The following is a 20,183-nucleotide window of genomic DNA, read 5'->3' as shown; positions in this document are numbered from 1 at the left end:
AACTCTCCCACTGAAAAACAATGAACACCAAAAATTCATTTTCATAGATAATCAGGAGGTCCAGATACAGCTAGTAATTTTTCATTACTATTAACTTTCTCTGCATAAATGCTAGCATAGAGACAAGCATATTTAGGCTGTTCTATTTGGATTCATAAGTTAGAACAAAGTGGACCACAGGTCCTTGAGGTCACAAATATCACTAAGAGAAAGAACTGGTTTCAAAATGTGTTTAATTACATACCAAAAATTTATGAACTTCCTCGATTCTGTTTGATTGCCTCTGACCTATACAAGAAAAAGACAAGAAATGGTTTCATTATATTTATACCTTGACTCAGTGACTAGAAAAAATTAAAATCCTACCACATCAACTGCCACAAGAGATGTCAATATAGTAAGATGGGGACTACAGAGTGGTATTTGTATCAAGGGGCACCACCCTTTTGAGTAGATTAATGTCAACTTGTGGCAGAAAGTGAGTTCTCATGATCACGAAAACAGTTCATTTTCCATGAGAGTTGTTTGTCGCAAAAGTAAGATGGCCACACACAGCTCTCTCTCTCTCTCTCTCTCTCTCCAACAGCCCTGCCAACCTTTCTGCTTTTCTCTGTCATGCTGTGATGTCAGCACCATGACGTTGGACTTTCCAACCACCAGAATCATAAGCCAAATAAACCTCTATTTCTTATAAATCTCTCAGTCTCAAGATATTTGTTTAGCAAAACAGTAATGGACTAAGACAAGTATCATAACTATCCAGCATCTCTTCCAAAAAATAAGACAGAAGTTCTATCTCATAAGAAAGAAGACTTGGCTAACAAATCATTGTGAAATTATTAACTCAGATATCCCGAATTAAATATTTTTCTAACAGATAAAGTTAAAAGAATGTCTTTACCCTTTTAATATCCCCCAAGTAGTACTTTGAAGTAGCCTGAAAGCTATGCATGAAGATTCAGAATTTATGTCTGTTTTTCTAGAATCTTACCAGTGGGAAAATATTTTAAACTAGTAATAATAATCCCACTTATTACCTTAAAATGTACGTTTTTTAAAAAACAGATTTTTTAACTTATCTATTTGTACCTCTCAGTAAAATAAGAAACATGACCTACAAAACACATATTGCAAGGTCTATTTTTTAATAACTGAATTGATTTGAGAATTTGGTTTTCTAACTTTTAAATTTTTTTCCAGCTTTTATTTTAAAAAATATTTATAACTACAAAAAGTTGTAGGAATAGTTAACAATGAACAGCTAGAGATATCTTAACTTCAATTCCCAAATTATTAACATTTTGACACATTTACTTTATCTCTGTCTATATAAATATTTTACCAAGCCATCTGACAGTTACTTCTGAACATAAAGACATTTTACATACTTCAACATGTACCTCCTAATAAAAATTATCATCCCAGGGGACCAACAAGTGAAGTGATGACTAAGGCACTGGATATTCCCACATGGATGACCACGGTTTGAGTCCGAGACCTGCTAGTTTGCTTTCTCTCTCTCTCTTTCTCTCTTTCTCTCTCTGCATATGTGGTCAAATTAAAGTAAACAAATGAATACATAAAGTTAAAGTAAACAATTATCATCCCATAGTTACATGATCACATTCAGAAAGTTTTAGATATAATGCAATCATCTAAAATACAGTTGAGATCTCTGTATAAATGTTTTTCAGTCTGGGAACTTACTGCATTTTATTTTGAATTCAAGATCCAATTAAGGGGACCAGCAGTTAGCGTAATGGCTATATCGCTGGACTCCCACATAGTCGACCGTGGTTTGAGTCACGGACCAGGCAGCTTAAAACTCACGCTGGGTGCATGTGTGTGTGTGCCCAAGATCCCAAGAGGAGAATGGAAGAGAAGGGACTGTGGCGTGGTCATCCCCCCTGGGGGGTGATTTCTCGCTTTCTGTCTCTCTGTCTCTCTCTGTCTTGCGAGCCCACGCCCCCTATAGCAAAAAAAAAAAAAAAAAAACTCTCAAAAAAAAGATCCAATTAAGGATCACCACTGCATAGAGCTGACCCTTGAACAATGAAGGTATTAGTGGTAGTGGTCCTGGTTGAAATCCATGAATAGTTTTTGACTCTTTCAAAATTTTACTAATAGCCTACTGCTGACTGGAAGCCTTATCAATAATATAAACGGTCAATCAACACATATTTTGTATGTTATATGTCTTATATAATATATTCTTACAAATAAAGTAAGCTAGAAAAATAAAATATTATTAAAATCATAAAGAGAAAATTCATTCATAACACTGTACTATATTTTCCAGCATAATTTTTGAAAAAAAATCCATAGGTAAGTTAATCCCCACACTTCACACTGGTGTTAATCCAGGGTCAGCTGTTTATTGTGAGATGTTTATAGTCTCTTTGATCATCAATGACTGATATTTTTGTAGAGTCCAGACCATCGCTTTGCATACTATTCCTCAGTTTGGATTGTCTGTTTCCACACAGCTAAACTCAGATTTTTAGCAGAGAAACAGATTGGAATGCTTTCCCCTTTTCATACATTAGAAAAAGCACAAAAACATTGGCTTAAATCTTTCCTTTTAATCATTTAATAACATTTTGTGATTAATTTCCACAAACTAAATTTAGTGTCATAGCAGTTTACAGAATGCTTTTGAGACCGATTAATTTACTCAATTTGCATTACAACCCAACAACCCATTGAGGTAGGGTTTTTTAATTACCTTTTTTGGAGGGGAGAAAGGGAAATTTTTCCAAGTTCACATAACCAGTAAGATAACTTCTATGGCCAAAATTTAAGTATAGGAATATCACAAATATCAGCCAAGAATAAGAAACCCTATATCGTCACATCAAATAACTCTAGACCTTTTTTTGTCTTTTGAAAACTGTGCTACTCATTATTCAAACCCTGAGATCTTACAGTTCCCATCACATTGTGTGAAAGTACAAGGTAGTATGACATTATGTCTTATCAAAACATTTTCCAATTACAGTATAAGAATGTGAAATTCTAATGGTTCAACCAGAAATAATGTAAAAGTGAATTATTGTAGGCTGCATTGAAAGTCAAGTAACTAGCTTTTCTTCATGTTTTTGTCTTTGCTTTTGGTGCAACTAATAAACCCAGGTTTTCTCCCAGGAATAAAATTTTATTTCACTGCCTTCTACTTCCCAAAACAATGAAAATAGTGTTCTGGGATGTAGTAATCAGCACTTTTTAAGAATTTCTTAGCATATTAAATTAGGTGGTAGTTTTACACTTTTTCCCCCCTTGGGCCTCATAATCCTAGTGTTTTTTTGTTTTTTTTGTTTTTTTTCATTTAGAATCAAGTAAAAAAGAAAAAGAAAAAAACTGGTAATATAAGTATGCAATTTGAGTCACAACTTGTACCATGAATCTCTAAGTAGGCATTCCAGCCAGAAAGAGAGCACACAGGTACTGAGGGGAGTAGAAGCCAGCCAACATTTATCGTAACACAGAAACTTAAAAAGCAGTACCACCCATGTCCAGGTAAAGGCGACTGTAGATGCTTATCTGGGTGGTATTGGACTCAGATATACTATGTAAATCATGTTGAGTTTAGAAAGATCTTGAAGAAAATAGGATGCTATTTCCCACTGATGAAAATCACTCTACTATCACCGGGAAGCCTCAACCTGAGATGCGAGATCAAGATCCATTTACTCCTTCATCCATGCTCAATTCCCTACTGCTCGGCGATTCTGCTATCTCATTTCAAAGTGAAAGAGTAATTTATTTAAAATGCCTGAATAATGAGTGTAATTTGATTGTCCTTGTCCAGTGTTCAATTTCATAAAGAAGTAGAGACAGAATTCTGAAAAGGAACACATTTTCTTTTTTTTTCAACTTTCACAGTGTTCTTTAAATGTAACATTATCTTCTTTCAAATCCTTATATTATACACTCCCTTAAGGAAAAAATCTATCACTTAATCCCAGGATCAGCATTATTCTTATTCTCCATTTGAATTATTTTTTTAGACCAAATATAGGCAAGGAAGCTACATTGATGATTATGCTTTGAATTTATAAATCCTGGCAAAACAGACAGTGGTAAGAGATGTTTCAATTGTGAAGTCTTTAATAGAACATGTATCATTCGTTTTTCCCCACTAATCCTCAACAGACTCCTATTATCTTCAAATAATAATGAGAGAGACAGGCTGCAGTTAATTTAATCACTGTAATTTCCTAAGAAATGAAGACTGATGTCAATTGAAAATTATTCCAATTATATTTTTGAACATGAGTTCAAAACTGTTAAAATTACTACTTTGACTAACATACTAACCTCCCTGAGCATAGTTATGCTCATAATCTTCCTCAAGCAGAGAATGACGAGTGCCCAATTTTTTATTCAATATAAATTCAACTTTGAGACAATTATTTTTAAAACTTTGCCCAAGTTAAACCCACTTCAGGTAAAGTCTGAGGCTTTTTAATACACCCCAAGAAGCAATTTCTCTACTTTAAAGGAAAAAAAAGGAGCCAAATCTATTTTATTATATTTCATAAAATCGAACTTGCAACCATTTTAAAATGAATAGACGATCAGTCGATGAAAGAGAGAGACGGCATCTCATAAAAACAGCACTGATTAGAGTAATAGCTGACATTCGTTAAGCTCTGCTCTTCCTGTAATTTGTAGGCCTGAGCTAAATGCTGCATGTGTGTTGATCATTTAGTTTACACGACCCTGTGAAGTTGGTACTGTCTTTACTCCCACCTTATAAATGGCGATAACTGTTCTTGCATCTGCTGCATGGGGTTGGCATCCTTTGCTCTGTGAACAGCTACCACGCTGCTGCTCATTGGTGGCTGCTGTGCTGCTCCCAACCACCTCTGGACATCCCCATCTCTACCCCCCTACACACACCTCTTTCTGTTTATTGCTTTGTTGAGGACTTTCCATAGTGACACACACTTTCCTCTGAGTGTAGCTTGGCTGACAGAAAGCAAAGGACAGTCTGGGTCAGCCACCTCTGTGCTGAGCCGCTGCCTCCCACCTCCCACGCTGCCAAACCTACCGGCTCATCTCTGCTTTTCTAGGGGCCCACAGCTGTCCCTGCAGTTGGGCTCCTTTGGGGGCCTCCAATCCATCAGTTAAATCTGTGTGTATCTAAACCCACACAAGTGCAGAAAAGCTTAGCTCCTCTTCCCCAGGGCTCCTGTGCACCTGGTCATGTCTCTAAGTCCAGAACTTTCTGAAACAGTTGGGCAGTTCACCAAACACACCCATGCAGCCAGGAGACAACCCTGCCAGACACACACATGCACGGTTAGCAGCTGGTTAGCCTGACGTGGCAGGCAGTGCTAGAAGACTCTGCTCTCTGATACTGTTCAAAAACACCAGGCTCCAAATTAATACCTCTGTGAAAGAGCCCAAATCCACAACTTCCAAATTTTTTCATGTTTAGAATCTTTTTTCTTTTTTTGGAGAGGTTTTTGCTATAGGGTGCGTGCACTCACCAGAAAGACAGGTAGTCAGAAAGCGAGAATCCTCTCGAGCGAGATCTTGGGCACGCACGCACACACACCTGGCATGAGTTTAAGCCATCGAGTCCGGGACTCGAACTGCTGTTGACTATACGGGTGTCCAACAACATAGCCATTACGCTAACTGCTGGTCCCCCCATGTTTAGAATCTTAATACACTGTGAACTGTAAGTAAGAAAGGTATTCAAAAAAGTTCACGGAAAATGCACATTATGAAAAGCCTATGTGGATTTTGCATTTTTTATAGCAAAACAAACTTGTACATTGATTCCATTTTCCTCTAACCTTTGAAAATTCCCTCAGACATACTTGATGAGGATAAAGGAAAGCACAATGAGAGAAAAGGCAAGGGAAGCAAAGGGAAATGAAGGACAAGGAACCTTTCAGGTGTGCAAGATCCACAGTGCGTCTCTGTAGGGCCTGAGTCCCTTGGAGGCCCCGGGAGGATGGCAACACAGGAGGCAGGGAAAGCAGCTGCCACAGAGGACACGGAGAGGACAGGAGATGCTACAAACGGCATCCACTTCCCTGTTTGCTACTCCCTTCCGGCTTCTCCTGGAGGCCAGTATTCCTCTTTCAACCTTTTTTTTTTTCCAAGCTGATGTATTTCTTCCATGAGTGACAGAGACAAGGAGAGAAAGATAGTGACAGAGAGAGAGTTCCCACACAAGCTCTTGACATCATGGTCCACTCCAGCCTCAGCCAGCCCCAGACCATGCGTACAAGTGTGCCCGGTGGTCTCAGGGAGGTTTTCAGACATGAACCCAGACCCTTTCCATGTGGGTCAGCCTCACAGAGCATAGAGAGTTTTGCGGCTATGCCACTATCTGGCCCCCGAACCCCTTGAGCCTACCCTAAAGCTCCACCACATTCACTAGAAAATTCCAAAGCACAGACTTGTGAGACTACCTTCCAACACCCAGAAAAAAACTATCCTTCAGCACCTCTCCTTGATGAAAACGTGTGTATTCGGTAAAATGCTGTTCACATGCATATCAACACCCATGGGTTAGAACAAAAGTGAAGGAAAAGGAAAGTGAAAGAGGCTGACTGGGGCCTCCAAGTGGAAGGGAGTGGTGGGTCAGACAGACCCTGAATGCACGTTATGCAACGACACTGCCCTGACTCTTCCCTTCTGGCCCAAGGTCTGCCAGTTCTAGTCATTTCTTCTTTCTCCCACGGAGCAGCTCCTGACTTGCAGCCCCTACCATGAGCATGTTTTTAAGCCCAAAATTGATATTATGGGTCTGGCAACAGTGCTCACTGTTGAGCAAGGTGCATTCAGGGCTCACGTACACTACGACCTTACCTTAGGTTGGCTCTGACAACAATATAGCGTCTGTTTCACTATTTTAAACAAGAATTCTTTATTTTAATTTTATTTATTCATTCATTTATTTTAATTTGACCAGAGAGAAGACACAGAGAGAAAGAGGGAAAGTTAAAAAGCAAACCACCCGGTCCAGGACTCAAACTGTTTTTAACCATGTGGGAGTGTCCAGCACCTTACTCACCACCCCACCTGCTGGCCCCCCCAGTTTCACTTTTTAAATTAAAGTAGTTTTGATACTTACAGATACATACTTGTATTGTTATAGGCATAAAAATGCAAAAATAAATCAAAATCAATAAAAGGGCAATAAAAAAAAATACCTAGAATCCTCAAGTCCATAGGTACCCACTCTTAACCCTTGCTCCATTTTCTTCTATTTCATTTTGAAAATGTGTAATGTAACAAGGGGTATTCTGCATACACAGTTTGGGATCCACCAGGCCCAGGCAGAGCTCTGCATGGATGAGGACTGTGGCTAATATTTGAGCCACTCAACAAGCCACATTTAAATCTCTTAGTCACAACAGAGGCCATGACATTCCCCCAAGTTCGTCAAGTGTGCATGAGGTACAGACAGCACCCTAAAGAGCCATAATGCTCTGGAAGGAGCATTCTTCTCTTATCTCTCTCGATGAGCATAAGCTCCCAGGGTGGAGAATAATGTAAAAGCCCACGCATACATTTTCAGTGTTTGAAAACCAGTACATAGAGTACAAAAGTGCTTTAATAACAAGACCAGTCACACTTTTGAGGCTCAGGGGAGGGAGCCAACTCAAGTATTTCATGATTCAACATTGCTACTTCCTCTTAGGAAAAGCTATTGTAAGTGACAGAACACAAAGGTTTTCTAACTGAAAACTCACTCTTGTAGGAAAATGTAGGATTCAGAATTCTCTGGCTTAATTTTTGAGAATCATGGAAATTCTAAGAAAAAATTTTGAAGACGTATTACAAAATATAATGAGTTTTTACATACATAACCATTTTGACTAGATTATTTTCCAAATTGTCCCCAAAATGTCTTTTTAGAGTTGGTTTATAGAGAACGTCTTAATAACAACTTAAACTAAGTTTAAATCAGCAGCTTAACTTTAACTTTCCAAGCATATCATGAGTTATTATAGTCAATTATATAACCTCAAATCAAGAAGACATTTTTATTTGTTCATAGAAGAAACAGACTGTGCCCAGCTAATTTAACTGAAAAATGACTCAACTACAAAGAAAGCAAAGGAAAATTTGCTTTTAAAAATTAAGAACTGTAAAGGGTCTCTTCATCTTTCAACAGAGAATGAGAAATTTCTATTAAAGTTACCATGTGTTGGGGCCAGCAGGTGGCATGGCATTTATGTCGCTGGACTCCCACATGACTGACTGCCATTGGAGGCCCTGCAGCTTGAAAATCAGGCCAGGTGCTTGTGAATGCATGCCCAAAATTCCAAGAGGAGGATGGAGAAGGGATTGCAGTGTGGCCATCCCCCCTGGAAGGTGATTTCTCACTTTCTCTCTCTGTCTCTGTCTTTCTGGCAAGCACATGCACCCTATAGCAAAACCTTTAAAAAAGAAGTTATCAACATTTGCAGCAGCCAAATTGTACAATGGTACAGTGCAACGGTCTGAGAGGTCCATCTGCATTGAAAGTTTTCTGGTTCACTTCCAGAGACTTCCCTAAGCAGGAGCACTGAGTGCCCATGATCTAGGGTAGCTGAAACTGAGTGTGGAACACAGTATTAGAACCCTGCCTGATTCGCTGTCTCTCTACCTCTGTCTGTCTCTCTCATGGAATTTTTTTTTTAAATTTTAAGTCACCAAAATTAGCATTATGCACACACACACATACACACACACACACACACACACACACACACATACACACACGAACAAAGGAAGGAAGGATGCCAGTGCTCCAATTTATCACAGTACATGACCCCAGAGAGCTCCTAGGAAACACTGCTGTTTCTTTCACAGAAAGGTTATAACTCATCCATGCCTTAAAATGCTGCTGTCAGTGGTTAGGCTCTACCTGTCAGTCCTGCCACAAAGGCTTTATTAAGTTGGACACCTGCTCGACAGCCAACAGTAAGCAAGGTTCAATGCATGGGGGAGATGAGACCTGGGAGGGAGGGCTACAGACAGCCCGGGTTGAGGTAGGCAACTGACACAGGTCAGTTTGACTCTGGGCTATGAGCATATGCCCATTCAAAGACAGGTCTCTATGACTGCAAAATCTTTTTCTTTTGAAAATTATGAATCTAAACTCTTCTTGCTTATTTTCCTAAAATTTAGAAATTCTGCAACTGAATAGCATGTAGAATTAATCAATTGATTTATTACTTAAAAATAAAAACTTGGGACCAGCAGTTAGTGTAATGGCTATGTCACTGAACTCCCATGTAGCTGACCGCGATTCGAGTCCTGGACCCGGTGACTTAAACTCACACCGGGCATGTGTGCGTGCGTGCCCAGGATCCCGAGAGGAGAATGGAGAAGGGATTGCGGCATGGCCATCCCCCCAAGTGGTGATTTCTCTCTTTCTATCTCTCTGTCTCTATCTCTCTGGCGAGTGCATGCACCCTATAGCAAAAGCCTCTCCAAAAAAAAAAAAATGAAAACTCATTTCTAAAATTGTTACAAATGATTTATACTAATGTAGACTTATAACCTCCCTACCCATGTCCCAAGGTCCCATACATGAAAGAACATTTCTCCCATGACGGTGTATGGGAGGATATTTCTCCCATGATAGTGTATGGTATTTTGAATTCTGTCTCAGAAGTAGAAGACATCTATAACTCCATCCTCCTTAAAAATAAAATATAAGCTTTGCCTCTTCATTGGTGAAGCCCACAACAGAAAAATTTAGGTTAAACATGAAGTATTCTTATTCTAACTCCTCAATGTTAGCCTCTGAAAGTATTTATTTTAAATTTATTTAAAAGAAAGTTAAGAGACATAGCTTTTTCTTTAACAAACAAGCAAAATAGACTTTTTAGTCAAAAAAAAAAATATATATATATATATAACATGAAATACATAGGCACTGTTATTTCCCATGGATTTTGAAGAAGCAGACATTTCATGCTCCTTATCAATTTAGCATTCTCTTGGATAAAATCGGCAGACACTCCACTTCTATAGCTATTATAAGGAAAATTCTTATCTTTGAATAAAATAACTGTTGTTGTTATGCCCTGAGACTGGCTTTAATGGAGATGAGTCCTTTATACCTGACTGATGAGAAGAGCTAAACAAAAAGTAATTGGCTTTGTTAGACTCAGTTCCACATTTAAGTGGCTTTAAATCAATAAATCCATAAAACAAGTTAACTCTATTTATTGGTTGTCCTTAAAAAATAAAAGTTAACTCAGTCACTTACCAAAACATATATCTTACACTCAGTTGTCTTGGGGCATACCAGAGAGTTATATTAATTGCAGTTAAAATATTCCATATGTGTTGTATTGAAAGGGTTATTGTTGAAATTGGCGTGTGCTTGGGCCAGCTGGTGGTGTGGTGGTTAAAATGGTTGGATCCCACATGGCTGACTGCATGGTTAGATTCCCAGACTCAGCAGCTAAAAAGCATGCCAGACAAGTGTGCATGTGTGCCCAATATCCCAAGAGGAAAAGGGATTCCAACATGGCCATCCCCCTGAGGGGTAATTTCTCTCTCTCTCTCTCTCTCTCTCTCTCTCTCTCTCTCTCTCTCTCTCTCTCTCTCTCTCTCTCTCTCTCTCTCTCTCTCTCTCTCTCTCTCTCTCTCTCTCTCTCTCTCTCTCTCTCTCTCTCTCTCTCTCTCTCTCTCTCTCTCTCTCTCTCTCTCTCTCTCTCTCTCTCTCTCTCTCTCTCTCTCTCTCTCTCTCTCTCTCTCTCTCTCTCTCTCTCTCTCTCTCTCTCTCTCTCTCTCTCTCTCTCTCTCTCTCTCTCTCTCTCTCTCTCTCTCTCTCTCTCTCTCTCTCTCTCTCTCTCTCTCTCTCTCTCTCTCTCTCTCTCTCTCTCTCTCTCTCTCTCTCTCTCTCTCTCTCTCTCTCTCTCTCTCTCTCTCTCTCTCTCTCTCTCTCTCTCTCTCTCTCTCTCTCTCTCTCTCTCTCTCTCTCTCTCTCTCTCTCTCTCTCTCTCTCTCTCTCTCTCTCTCTCTCTCTCTCTCTCTCTCTCTCTCTCTCTCTCTCTCTCTCTCTCTCTCTCTCTCTCTCTCTCTCTCTCTCTCTCTCTCTCTCTCTCTCTCTCTCTCTCTCTCTCTCTCTCTCTCTCTCTCTCTCTCTCTCTCTCTCTCTCTCTCTCTCTCTCTCTCTCTCTCTCTCTCTCTCTCTCTCTCTCTCTCTCTCTCTCTCTCTCTCTCTCTCTCTCTCTCTCTCTCTCTCTCTCTCTCTCTCTCTCTCTCTCTCTCTCTCTCTCTCTCTCTCTCTCTCTCTCTCTCTCTCTCTCTCTCTCTCTCTCTCTCTCTCTCTCTCTCTCTCTCTCTCTCTCTCTCTCTCTCTCTCTCTCTCTCTCTCTCTCTCTCTCTCTCTCTCTCTCTCTCTCTCTCTCTCTCTCTCTCTCTCTCTCTCTCTCTCTCTCTCTCTCTCTCTCTCTCTCTCTCTCTCTCTCTCTCTCTCTCTCTCTCTCTCTCTCTCTCTCTCTCTCTCTCTCTCTCTCTCTCTCTCTCTCTCTCTCTCTCTCTCTCTCTCTCTCTCTCTCTCTCTCTCTCTCTCTCTCTCTCTCTCTCTCTCTCTCTCTCTCTCTCTCTCTCTCTCTCTCTCTCTCTCTCTCTCTCTCTCTCTCTCTCTCTCTCTCTCTCTCTCTCTCTCTCTCTCTCTCTCTCTCTCTCTCTCTCTCTCTCTCTCTCTCTCTCTCTCTCTCTCTCTCTCTCTCTCTCTCTCTCTCTCTCTCTCTCTCTCTCTCTCTCTCTCTCTCTCTCTCTCTCTCTCTCTCTCTCTCTCTCTCTCTCTCTCTCTCTCTCTCTCTCTCTCTCTCTCTCTCTCTCTCTCTCTCTCTCTCTCTCTCTCTCTCTCTCTCTCTCTCTCTCTCTCTCTCTCTCTCTCTCTCTCTCTCTCTCTCTCTCTCTCTCTCTCTCTCTCTCTCTCTCTCTCTCTCTCTCTCTCTCTCTCTCTCTCTCTCTCTCTCTCTCTCTCTCTCTCTCTCTCTCTCTCTCTCTCTCTCTCTCTCTCTCTCTCTCTCTCTCTCTCTCTCTCTCTCTCTCTCTCTCTCTCTCTCTCTCTCTCTCTCTCTCTCTCTCTCTCTCTCTCTCTCTCTCTCTCTCTCTCTCTCTCTCTCTCTCTCTCTCTCTCTCTCTCTCTCTCTCTCTCTCTCTCTCTCTCTCTCTCTCTCTCTCTCTCTCTCTCTCTCTCTCTCTCTCTCTCTCTCTCTCTCTCTCTCTCTCTCTCTCTCTCTCTCTCTCTCTCTCTCTCTCTCTCTCTCTCTCTCTCTCTCTCTCTCTCTCTCTCTCTCTCTCTCTCTCTCTCTCTCTCTCTCTCTCTCTCTCTCTCTCTCTCTCTCTCTCTCTCTCTCTCTCTCTCTCTCTCTCTCTCTCTCTCTCTCTCTCTCTCTCTCTCTCTCTCTCTCTCTCTCTCTCTCTCTCTCTCTCTCTCTCTCTCTCTCTCTCTCTCTCTCTCTCTCTCTCTCTCTCTCTCTCTCTCTCTCTCTCTCTCTCTCTCTCTCTCTCTCTCTCTCTCTCTCTCTCTCTCTCTCTCTCTCTCTCTCTCTCTCTCTCTCTCTCTCTCTCTCTCTCTCTCTCTCTCTCTCTCTCTCTCTCTCTCTCTCTCTCTCTCTCTCTCTCTCTCTCTCTCTCTCTCTCTCTCTCTCTCTCTCTCTCTCTCTCTCTCCAGCAAGTACATGCATCCTATAGCAAAACTAAAAAAAAAAAAAAGAAAAAGAAATGGCACATGGTTCAATCTATTCAAATTTCTGGGTTAAAAATCACTGTAGTCATATTCAACAGGCTACATGTCTATGGTCTTAAACATCCTTTCATCTGTAAATGAAAATGAATTCCAAACTGCTGCAAGTGGTGCTTTCTCATGCTGATTTTAGACAGACAGGTGCCTTCTGAAACATCTGGCCTGTTAGGGCCTTGAGGTAATAACACAGTCCTGCAATTGAGAATGAAATCTTTCCAGAAGAGTACTCCTACTTTGCTATTGTCAACAATGTTGGAAAAATTGGGTCTCTGAGACAGGTAAGAAAAATTTTCCTTCTCCGTCTGTCTGAGCCTTGCACTCTTACTCCTGTATCTAAAGAATCTTCCTGGGGTATTGTATGGAGATGCCATCAAGATAGCTTTGGCCATAGGGAGGCAACCATTGGAGGAGGCTGGGAGAGGGAAAGGAAAGCGAAGAAAGAATGGCATTAGGGCGAGCTGTGGTCCATGAGTTCTGAGAGACAGGGGTATCTAGAGATGGGATACACTTGGGATGGGATGGGATATGTTTCATAATTAATGAGATATATTTATGCTGCATGTATGTAGGTTACTCTCAAGTGTAGCAATAACTTCCATTGCCCTACTTCCCACTGTGTCAGTTCACCCAGCCTAGTGGACAAAGGCTCAGGACAAGCGGTCATATAATATGATCTGATCTTGTGTCTCTCAACACTGGAAACATGTAGATAATGGGGGAAAAACAAGGTTTAAAACAGTACCAGGAGCAAATTTACAAAATATTATTCCAAATTTTAAAACTCATAGTTAAAAAAAAATGTGAGGAAGAAATCTTAAAAACATACAAGACCAGTATTATTACAATTTATATTGTGAAGCCAAAAGATGTTTTCTAAACAATCACCATAAAAGAAAAACAATTCTGACCAACTATGCTAAAGGAAAGACTGAATGCTCTGTGTTCTCTAGAGAATACAGCATTACAAAATCATTATCACGTGAAGAAGCCATCAAAAATCATGCAGCTAAAAATGTCAAGAGAATAAGTCTGTGAGCAGTCAATTTTTAAATTATGCTACCTTTCTCTGTATTGTGCTGTTTATGGTATTTTGTCAGCTTTTAAAATTTCAAAATTTATTTCCATCTCCATTATGTTTTTAAAATATTAAGTGTCTTGGGACCAGCAGTTAGCGTAATGGCTATGTTGCTGGACTCCCACGTAGTTGACCGCGGTTTGCGTCCCGGACCCGGTGGCTTAAACTCACACCGGGTGCGTGTGCGTGCGTGCCCAAGATCCCGAGAGGAGAATGGAGGAGAAGGGATTGCGGCGTGGTCATCCCCCCTGGGGGTGTTATTTCTCGCTTTCTATCTCTCTGTCTCTCGCTGTCTGTCTGGCGAGCACACGTGCCCTATAGCAAAAACCTCTCCAAAAAAAGAAAGAAAGAAAGAAAGAAAGAAAGAAAGAAAGAAAGAAAGAAAGAAAGAAAGAAAGAAAGAAAGAAAGAAAGAAAGAAAGAAAGAAAGAAATAAATATATATTAAGTGTCCTACAACTTATTGTTGAAAACTTATTACTTTTCCAAGAAGAAAACTGCACTCCCAAATCGTATAAGCTTTAGGTCCCATAACATCTAGATCCACCTGGTTATCCCTGACTCCTCACATTGCAGCTCAGACTCAGCTGAGAAATGGGGACCGGTGAGGTCGAGGACAGTGTGTTCACATTTATGTCATCATTCCCTAGGGCCGTGCAGGAGTGGTGCTAGCGATTCCTGATGCTTCCCAAGAAGCATGAAAACCTTGGGCACGGGACGTGAGACTAAAGTCCAGGCTCCCCTCCAACCTTGAAATACTAGCTATATGTTTTGTTAAATGAGTCTGTGCATTTCCTGTCCTTCCAGTCTGTGAAAACATTTGCTTAATCTGCAGCATAGAATAATAGCTGCATCCCAGTAATTGCCAGGAGCTTTTAATCCAACTAGCTGGTTCTCAACCCATTTCAAACACTCAGTTATAATAAACAGTTTTTATATAATATGTTTAAATGCATACCTATTACTCTGTATCCCAGAGTTATTTACTGAGAACTGAGACTTTAGGAGGTCTGTGGTTCCTGAAATAGTGGCCAGATTTATTGTGGTACATGCATTTTTAGCTCTCATCACAGCCTCAAATGGGTCAAAGGCATATTAAAAGGAAGAATCACTAATCTACAGTTGAAGATTAAACACCTCCAAGGAAGTGGTATTAATAAATGCAATAAAAATAAATAATACCTTATAGTCTCAAAAAGTTAAAAAGATTTATATTAGATTTATATACTTTTTTAAATTCAGTGCTATTGGTAAAATAATCTGAACCAGTAAAAGTGCCATTGTTTTACACTGAAAAATTATGAGATGGTGCAATGAAACAAAGGAATTTTTTAAAAGTTAATTTCATCAATGTGTATGTTATTGCTATGAACTGAATTGTTTCTCCTCAAAATTCTTATGTTGAAGCCCTACCCTCCAGTGTGATAGTATTTGGACAAGGGCAGGGAGATCTTTGGGAAGTAATTAAGTTATGAGAATGAAGTGTTCGTGATGGAACTGTAGTCCTTCTAAGAGCTCAGAAAAGACTGAGCACTCTCTCTTCCGAACCCCATCATCTTTCTCTTTCTCTCTCTCTTCATCCTTTCTCTCTCTCTCTGCCATGTGAGGACACAAAAAGAAGACCGTCATCTACAAGCTGAAGAGAAACCTCACCAGAACCCAGCATGTTGGCAAACATCTCAGATGTACTATTGAAAAACTGTAAGAAACATCTGTTCTTTTTTTATTGATTGATTGATTTTTCATTTTCAAAGAGTGTTGCATTTTCCATAGAGCAGAGAGACTTAGAGACAGAGAAGAAGAAAACACTCCCCAATGGGGCATGGCCGCCCTGTAATTAGTTCCCCTCAATTTCTCCATCCTGTTGGGATTTGGGGCACACAGGCACACATGCCCACTCCCCCCACACACACACACCCCACAGAGTGTTTTCAAGTCATCAGGACCAGGATTCAAACTTCGGTCAGCCATTTGGGATCTGGCTTCCTCAACCACTAGGCTATGGGCTGGCCTAGACACATCTGCTCTTTCAACCACCAAGCCTATGGTACCACCAACCATACTCATTATCCTATGAAAGTAATCCTATTCCAGGTGTCTAATTCAGAGATTTTGGACACCCGAAAGGTGCCTATGAACAGAATTCAGGAAGTCTGTACACGTGGATGGGGAAAATGTATCTTTATGTTTACTGACATTTAGCTGACATTTAACATTTCCTTCAAATATCAACATAGGCAAGAAACCATACTGGTATCAGCCAATTATCTGTATTTGTTTCCTCTAGAAATCACAGGTATCTTCATCTCCCACTATGGTTGCTGCAGTTATGTTAAAGTATTGCTTACAGTCATTGTCACCATTCAAGTGCTACTAGACTGCTAGATTATGACGGCCAGTGTGTTAACCAAGAGGTACATATTTTATTAAACTATATTTTCTGATACTTTGATTGTTACACTTTTATAAATTTGTTTTTCTTGTAGTCCTTGTATTTTGTCCTGTGAATTAAAAACATTATTCTGCCAAAGTACATAGGCTTTCCCAGACTGGTAAGAGTGTCCAGGGCACAAAAGAAATTATACTCTGTAAATGCAAGTAGCATCTTTTCAGAGTTCTTGAAGGATCTTATTGAGATCTTTAGTATGATTAGGGGATGCTGGTTTCTCATACTTAAAGGACAGTTGGATCCTCTTTAAATAAAAGGGAATATTAGAAAGTGAATGAGTTTTCTAGCCCCTTTAATGGTACAGCAATGCAATCAGCATACAAAAAAATAAAACTATGTCCTAAGTTTGTATGTGTGACCTGAAAAGGCACTTAACAGCTTTCTGATACATTGGGTCCACATTTCTTGGAGGGCACTTCAAAAAGTTCTTGGAACAGTAGAATTAAAGTATGAGTTTATCTTGGTGCCAAAAATTTCAAAATCCAAATTTTCATAGCACATCTTATATATGAGTTTTTTGAAGAACCCTTGGGATATCTGGGTACAATTCCTAGCCCTCCTGAAAAACCAGGCACAGTGACATGTACATAATCCCTGTGATTCAGTAAGCTAAGGCAGGAGAATTGCGAGTTCCCAGCTGGCCAGGGCAAGATAGCGTGACTCTGTCTTAAAAAAGTGCTGGGTATGGTGGGGTGTGCCTGTGGTCCTCATTATTTAAGAGGCTGAGGCAGGAGGATTTGCAACCCAGCTAGACCTTTTTCTTTAAATAAAAATCTTTTTTAAAAAAATCTCTGTTAAGCAATGCGTTTAACTTCATCCTTTAATGATTCATTTTCTATTTTGCAAATTATACAAGCCTTTCCTTTTATTTTTTTTCTCCCTATGTGTCAGGCTTCTTTGCATTTTTATCAGACGCTTTGACACTTTTAGCACAGTTGGAATGGGGCGAGAATAAGGAAGTAAAACAAAAGACTGTCGACATGATTACTTAACACAAACTTAAATATTATTTTTAGTAACAGCTATAACATTTGCAATCAGAATCTGATACAAAGAAGTTTGTCCTGAGAGGTGACGGGTGATAATAGTGTACATGAGGTGAGACCACCCCAAGGAGGTCGTAGGCAAAGATTTTTGTCCTTATTTCCCAAAATTAACTGACCTAAGATCAAGACCAACCAGGATATTCTCTCTCATCACCACCACCCCCTCCCCCGTAGTAACAGTGGAAATGTAAAGGAGGAAGTGAGGACACTAACTGGGCAAATTCACAGAAGTTATCTCAATCTTCATAAAAACCCAAGTCTTAAATACTAGCTATACAGAAAAGAAAAAATGCTGAGACTTGGGAAAAATACTAGTTTTCCCAAAGTCCCACAACTAGTATGGGCTACGGTTGACCCATAGGATAGCAGAGACTTTCCTCTCTCTTCTTTAGGTCAATGGGAGGATTTTATCCTAGGTCCACTGCCCCTATTTCAATGAAATTTGTTGCAGGATATGGTAATCCATAGTTAAATGACAATACGCCAGGTTACCCAAAAGCCTCTGACTATGCATCACTTTGTACATCTAATGTGCATTCCAGAAGGCTGAGTTCCCATCCTTTTAAGCATTGACACATTTCCATTTTGGTTTTTGGTAGTTTTGTTTGTTTGTTTCTGTTTTTGTTTTTGTTTTTGTTTTGATAAATGATATATTACAAATGTACTATATACCATAGTACCTCCCACCTACTTAAAAAAGTAGTTTGAAATTAGTTTAATCTTATGTTGCTCACTTTGGCCAAACATGAAAACTTCCACTTTCTTGAAAGGTGTATTACAAAAAAGTACATGCCCAGAATCTATTGAAGGTGTTTGACCATAATCTGAATTAATGCAAAGGTCTTAGTTTTATAGCTGCCTTTTCTATTTTTCATCTAATCCTTTCCCATGAGATATCACTTCTCAGACTTTAATAGTCCTAATAAAGTGTTTCTTTTATCCTCCTATAGATTTAGAAATCAGGTAAGCATTATTAAATAGATTCGAAGTGAGAGCTTTAAGGAATTTTGGATGCAATTAAAAAGTGTGTTGTGTAAGATTCATGATTTGGTATTTATGTCTTCTTTATGTGCGGTCACAGAGTTTTGCTCTTTTGCTGGTCTTTTCTTGTGTGCTAGATGGGCAAGTTTATAGTATAGATAACTTCCAAATATCAGGGAACCTCAGAAAGTTTGTGGAATACTGGGATTGAAGTCCTAGTTCATTAATGCAAAAACTTTTTTCATAATTCACTTTTCCAAGAACTTTTTTGAAGACCCTTTACAAATGAGATTCAACTACACTTGGGTTTTGGCAGAAATCTTCCAGAGAGGTCTCCTTACTCTTGTTTGTAAGTCTGTATGCCAACTCAGAAAAATGTTTATTTCAGCTTTAGGCTGACAAAACTTCTGTTATTAAGTTAAATATCCTGAATCTAGTGACTGAAATGTTTATAGACTTTAATTTCACAAACCACTAGGTCTTGCTCTCAAAAATCTCTGACTCACACCCTCATTTTTATGAGGGCAGCAAAACCCAATCCCTCCACTTCTTCTTTCACCTGTGCTTTATTTGTCTCATTTAGTTGTAACTCCCCACGGTGGTGGGACGACTGTGGACACATATTGTAATCTTGCTTCTGCCTCCTAGTAGCTGTGGGACTTTGGGAGACTAATGTTTTCTCCAAGTCTCAGATTTTTTTGTCTGTAAAGTAAATATAACATAGCATAAGATCCAGGTTGTTTATGAAGATAAGTGACACATTTCCAAGAATATGGAAATGTTCAAATCTTTAGACATAAGTGAGAAGGCTGGTGCCTCCTTACTCTCCACCAGCACTCTCTGCCTCACCACTTACAGAGCTGGGCATCTTTCTCAGGAGAAAACCAAACAAAACAAACACGAGCAGGAGCCCAACATCCTGATACCAAATACTTGCCTTTCAGTGACTTGACTGCCCTTTCCCTTCCCCCTCCATTCCCACGCAGGCAGTAACTCTATCCTGCATTCTTCACCTTGCATCTTTCCATTTCCAGAACATCTCCAGACCCTCCTACCTTTACATTTCTATATTTCAGCCGTCTTCCTCGTCCCGAACCTCTCCATCCCATACATTGTTAACTTACTAGAATACTCTTTCACAGAAATCACATCTGACTGGTTCAAATAATACACCAGTAATATTTTCCTATTCATTCAGTGAAACCACTCCCCCACTTCCTTTGTCTCCCTGCCTACTCCCTTTGGCCTCTACTGTCCAACTCCAGAAAGCTCTCCACATAAGACAAATTATCCTCAGCTGCACTTATGTTCTCGTTATTCACTAAGATGCTACTAGGTACTCTGTGCCTTGTATCCACAATCCCATTCCTTGTTTTCTTACTCAAATTTGTTTACTTTAATTCATTAAAAAGATAAAATTTTAAAGTCAAGGTTCAACTTCACAGGTCACTGGAAAGTATAGGTTTGAGTCTGCTATGGTTTTTATGCCCCCTTCTCCCCTGAGATTTGGTTGTGACAGGAATAAGAATATAAAAACTCAATCTGAGTATGGCATTGAAAGGTCAGGTTTTAGAGGAGAGATTAAGATTATCCTCCCATGACTCACTCCTGGTAGGTTTATAAAGACAGAAAAGATGACCAGGAATCACATGGGCACAGTTCCCTCGTGATGTGGCGTTCTCCATGGAGACCCACCAACAGGAAAACCCACCAACAGGAAGACCCTCACCAGATGCAAGTTTGGACACCAGAACCATGAGATAAATAAATCTCTGTTCTCCCCAGAACAGCCCTTCTTCAAGAGACAGAGAGCTCCATGGCTCCTGCGATCTAGCCATTTGGGGAGAAAGGAAGATGTCCCACTGATAACTGGGCCTCCAGCATCCAAAACTCGCGTGAACAG

The 20,183-nt window shown here is 40.0% G+C and overlaps 1 protein-coding gene across 4 annotated transcripts in view; it reads right to left on the bottom strand.

Annotated features, from left to right (window-relative positions):
• The window catches only part of IPCEF1 (interaction protein for cytohesin exchange factors 1), a 208,873-nt gene that overhangs the window by 147,979 nt on the left and 40,711 nt on the right, over nucleotides 1-20,183 (bottom strand). For all 4 annotated transcript variants that reach the window (XM_027769832.1, XM_006139988.3, XM_027769838.1 and 1 more), the window contains exon 3: nucleotides 245-288. The gene's annotated coding sequence lies outside the window, so the exon portion shown is untranslated. The remainder of the gene's footprint in view (nucleotides 1-244; nucleotides 289-20,183) is intronic.

The sequence above is a fragment of the Tupaia chinensis genome, unplaced genomic scaffold (genome assembly GCF_000334495.1).
Source record: "Tupaia chinensis unplaced genomic scaffold, TupChi_1.0 Scaffold000014_1, whole genome shotgun sequence".
In the NCBI taxonomy this organism is placed as follows: Eukaryota; Metazoa; Chordata; class Mammalia; order Scandentia; family Tupaiidae; genus Tupaia; species Tupaia belangeri.
The sequence above is the reverse complement of the archived record's forward strand: the minus strand, read 5'-3'. Positions and strand labels throughout refer to the sequence as shown.